This window comes from Echinops telfairi, unplaced genomic scaffold, assembly GCF_000313985.2.
Source record: "Echinops telfairi isolate 266 unplaced genomic scaffold, ASM31398v2 ScPeMD7_5;HRSCAF=22, whole genome shotgun sequence".
NCBI classification, from domain to species: domain Eukaryota; kingdom Metazoa; phylum Chordata; class Mammalia; order Afrosoricida; family Tenrecidae; genus Echinops; species Echinops telfairi.
In genome coordinates, this window is record NW_022103901.1 from 30,312,133 (window position 1) to 30,317,702 (window position 5,570).

A 5,570-nucleotide genomic window follows, 5' to 3' on the forward strand; every position below is an offset into this window, starting at 1 on the left:
CTTAAGTGGAGAGCAAATGTTTTGTGAATGATGATGGCAATGAATGTACAAATGTGCTTGACACAATTGATTTGTGTATGGATTGTGATAAGAGTTGTATGTGCCCCTAATAAAATGATTTTTTTAGAGTTACAGTCTTAGAAACGCACTGGGCCAATTCTACCCAGTAGCATTTGCAGGTGGCAACAACTTGATATCACCTTAATGGCAATGAGTGAGTGGTTTTATTTCTAATGTTACATGAGTATTTATAGTCTTTCTTTTTTGCCCTTTCCACTTTTTGCAGGTGTACACCTATTGACAGCAATCAGTGCTGGGCAGGTAGAATGTATGAATCAGACCATTAAGTACACATTAACTAAGCTAATTCCAGAGACTGGGAAAAAGTAGCCAGTGCTTCTTCAACTAGCTCTATTGCTGGCCGATGTACTCCCTATAAAGAAAAGTCCAACCCTTTTAAAATTATGCTTGGGCAACCTCCACCCCTGTTGCCTTGACTTACCAGCCCCACCATTGTTTGTATAACTACCCAATCCCTGCTCCAGCATCGTCAGTCTCTCCAGCAGGTGCAGTCAAAGGTGCACAGCCAGGTCCAACCCAGGCTCTTACTTCCTGACTCCACTCCCTGCAATTCATTCCAGCCTGGGGACTCTGTCCACATCAGGAAAATGGAAGCAAGAAGGGCTAGAAGCCACCTGGAAGGGCCCTTGCACTATCATTCTGGCCACTCCAACGGCCATGCAGGTCCCTGGACAGACCTCCTGGATTCCCTTCTCCTGTGCCAAGCCTGCGCCCTCCATAGAGTGGAAGACTAGCACCTCATCTGATCAGCCAGCTGCAGCATCTTCACGGACTGTTGTCCCAGCCATAAGCCCCTCCGCCTTAAACTCCAGCGGAAACATGCCACTCCGTCACTTACTTCCCAGATTATGGGTTCTCATAATAGCCCAAACCAGTGATTGTAAGTTTACCGGTTTTACCTTGTCCCCCTCAAATCAGCACAAAGAAACCCCGCTGCCTAAATCTCCTGGACTCCCGGGCAGCGGGCCCTTCTCCAGGCTGACGTGTGCTGTTTACACACCTATGTCCACATCCCCAGTGCAAGGCATGTTTCAGGAGACCCACATGACCCCTCAGGAGGCACAAGATGGCTCCAATATGTCAGGTGCGGAGACTCTAAATATGAAATTGACCTCCAAGCCACCCCCTTTTATATCAGCCCAGATGACCACAATGGACATAGAGGGCTTTCTCACACGGAAGAATATCTATGCTCACACTGGGATTGTGTAGATGTTGGAACCTGGGCAAAGGACCTACCAAAATGAACTAATGCTAGTTTGGAGGGGTCCCTGGCACAAGCCTTGTTCAGAAGGGACCTGCAACCCAATGTTTATCAACAGCACTCACTGCTCAGGTGACTATCGGTGTCCTGGACTGACTGTTGGCCTCTGCCGCCATGTCTCAGCTTATGACCCAGGAGTTATATTCATCATACAGAGAATGCAGAACTTGTGCTCCAGCCCCCTAGCCCTTTTGGCCCACTAGCAAATATACCATATCCATTGTTTGCACCTGACCCAATGCTGCCGTCACTCCCACCCCCCCGCAGCCTTCATCAACTCCTGATACTCCCAAAACCAGCCCACAGTCCTTTCTAGCACCCCATATTCCTCTCACCTTGTTTTCCATGCTAGATTCAGTGCACTCCGTCCTTAAGGATTCCCAGCCAGGACTTGCTCAAGGTTGCTGGCTGTACCTGCAGGCCAAGGCTCCTTAATACAGAGGACAAGGAGTACAACAGCCTGTCAAAACATCCAACCTGTGCTTGTCAGAACCCTGCTCCTCCGGACTTACCTTAGGCAATAGATTTGGAAATGCCACATGCCTTTTAAACGTTAAAGCAAAAAGACCCTGGCCTAATATGCCATCAGTTTGCATTTCTAATATAACTGTGAGTAACAGACCATTCTACACTGATATCCGCGCCCCCCACACATACACACCTGGTTTGCCTGTAATAATGATGGTTTGCAGCACTGCATGTCTGCAACCAAGATACAAGGCAGCTGTGTGTTAGTGCACGCATTGCCCCAGTTATCTGCGCAGGAGGGTCAAACAGGCCTTAATCCCTAGAAAGGTCAACATAGAGCTGCGGGAACACTCAACACTCGCTTCTGAAGTACTGCACCTCTCATGGCCCTTTTCTCATTGGGATAAGACTTATCCCAACTTGTGAGTCGCGACCCCTTTGGTGGTTGAACGAGCCTTTCACAGGGGTTGCCCGATTCATAACAGTAGCAACATTACAGTGATGAAGTAGCAACGAAAATCATTTTATGGTTGGGGGTCATCACCACATGAGGAACCGTATGAAAGGGTCGCCACATCACGAAGGTTGAGAACCACTGGCCTAAGTGTAGACGGAAGTGCAGCCTTAGGAGCCTCCGCTTTAGTGAAAAGTGGTGCTGACATAGGGTTGCTCACTAAAACACTCCATGCAGATATAAACAGCCTTTACCTTTCTACAGAAACAGCAGATCAACAAATACATCCCCTGGCAGAAGTTGTACTGCAAAATCGCCAAGGCCTAAACATACGTTTCCTGGCCCAAGGCGGGCTTATGTGCAGCCCTTGGAGAAAGCTGCTGTTTCTATGCAAACAAATCTGGCATTATCAGAGACACCCTGCGATCAGTCAAAGAAAACAGAAAAATAAGACAAAAGGCCTGGATGATCAGTCTTGGTCTCCATCACTTTTTACCTGGAGCCCTGGGCTTACTTCCCTACTAACAAGCATAGCTGGACCTCCTTTTATAATTATATTATTGGTTTTGTTTGGACCATGTGCATGTAATTACATTTTAAAGCTTGTACCATCACGAATCAATTCTGTAAAACTACTTATTGTTAAACAGTCTATGAGCCTGTAAGCCCAATAGAAACGGTTTTCTACTGTGTGTGACCTCCTCCCTGGGAGACAGACAACCGAAAAGTGGGTGAAGGGAGACGTCGGACAGGGCAAGATATGACAAAATACCAATTTATAAACTATCAAGGGCTCATGCGGGAGGGGGGAGCGGGGAGGGAGGGGAAAAATGAGGACCTAATGTCGGGGGTTTAAATGGAGAGAAAATGTTTTGAGAAATGATGTACAAATGCGCTTTACACAATTGATGTGTGTATGGATTGGGATAACAGTTGTATGAGCCCCTAATAAAATGTTAAAAAAAAAAAAAAGAAACGGTTTTCTAACAAAGTAAGTTTGCTAAAAGATTTCAAAAGTTAACAAACAGGAGTGAGGAATGTATTAACCCACCACAATTAACCCCAATGCAACCATATTATATTAATTAGCCTGAGGATAGCCGTTTTGTACTGACCCAAGTGTAGCCAATCTGAAGATCCTATAATTCTTCTTGTAACTGTTGTTTTTTCTAACTGCTGAGCTGTTCATTGCTGATAATGTGTCAAAACCGTTGCTCCTAGTTCCCCCTCTCCCCCTTCACCATACATTGAATCACCACTTGCCTCCTCTGCCTTTCTATCCAGGTTCCCCTTTTTTTCCATACAAGGTAATGCCACCTTGTCCCCTATGCCTTGTTTTTACCCTAGTATGAAAACCTCCCCTTTTGAGCACTCAGGTTCTTGGGAGAATTCGGTTCTAGCTGCCGCATGACCCCTGGCTAATAAAGGCTTACTGACTTTAATTAAAGTTGTGTGTGGGTTAATTGATCTTGCTCAGGCACAACACTTAGATGGCTGCTTGTTTGAACACAAGCCTTTAAAACCCCCAATACTATTCCAATTGATAGCCGGACACTACCTGCTTTCTTCACACTTTGCTGTAGCACCCTTATCTTCAGTGATCATTTCATAAAGTTGAGTATTGAGCAGGGCCATGTTATCAGAACTGTTCTTGGATTGGGGCTAGAGTTAAGTGGGCACACAGAATCCATCTGCTTGCCCATGGGATATGCACGACGGAGATTTACTTTGGCTGTCATATTATGACAAAATCAAAACTCCAAAAGATCAACTCTACCAATAACAGAAACAAACCAACCAGCAAACAAAACAAAGCAAAACAAAACAAAAACAAACCAAAGGCAGGAAAACAAAAACCCACTGAAACACAGAACTAAACATTGTCAACCAGCTCCCTGAGGTATAAGGCGATTGAACTGATAACACCATCAGATTTTCCAATGACACGGCTCTCATCTATGTGAGTACAGTTCCACCTTGAGCCGCAACCCATGAGTTGTCCTACACAGTTCCATCTCCCATTGGATTGAGCGCTGTTTACCCTAAGTGTGGGGATTCGTGCCAGGGGGAAACTTCCTGGATCAATTCTTCCAACCAAGACTTTAAATCTTTATGGGAGCAGACAACTTCATCTTATTCCTGAGCAGCTGGTGGTTTGAACCACCCATCCTGAGACTCCATTTCTGATTAACCTTTTTTTTTTTTTTTGCCTTCATGCAGGATGGCTTTTGACTCCAGGCCATTTGGTTCAGCTTTGTCTTGTTTTAAAATGAAGGGTGTAATTCAAGGGCATTTCTGAAACTTTTGGCCTTTAGAAAAGATGATTGATCTTTCTTTTTTTTAATTAAAACATTTTATTGGGGGCTCTTACAGCGCTTATAACATTCCATACATCAATTGTATCAAGTATATTTGTACATATGCTGCCATCATCATTTTCTAAACTTACTTTCTGTTTGAGCCCTTGATATCAGCTTCTCTTTTTTCCCTCCTTCCCCCTTCCCCCTCCACGATTATTGATCCTTCATAAATAAAAAGGACTATTGGAATCATGGAAGTGTTTTGTTGTTGCTGAAATCTTTGGGTCATGTATTACACATATGAATGCTTTGGGGCCCACGTGGAATAATTTGGCAAGAAAATGGTGGTCAATGATACAGGCCCATACCACCGGAAACGGTCTTGATTTGTAACCTCAGGCTATATATTTACAGACATAAGATGCCTGGTCTGACCAGTCAATTGAGACTAGACTTTTTTTCAAATCAGTCTACACAATTAAAAAGTCAACATGGCCCTAGAGACAATCGCAAAAATCATGGGGAAACGTAGCTATAGCTGAGTCGGCTGCAAAAGGAAATTGCATTTTCTAAAAACCCATTTTGCTTATGTTTACATATGAAACAATTCCTTTATCGCCATTACGAAGGAAAACGACTTAAGCGCCTAGTGCCACCAGCTACGCTGATGGAGCTTCAAAAAAACACCCTTCACGTCCAAAATGGCATGTTTATTTCGCTTACGCGCGTTTTCACACTTTTTGACAAAAAAATCAGTTCGCGCCCGATTCAAGACTAGGAGTTAGGCGGCGTTTTCTTCTCACGCATCCGTCAACACGGCCGCGACCAATCACAATCCGCGTGCTGGCCCCATTGGCTGTCCACTCACCAATCCGAAGCGACGTCCCAGTCCTGCACGGCCGCAAGGACGGCATCACAACATTACGCGCGTCGCAGGCCCGCCTCCCGCCCCCGCCCTATTTACGTGCGTGCCAGCGCGCGCGTCCGCGGCTGGCCAATGGGA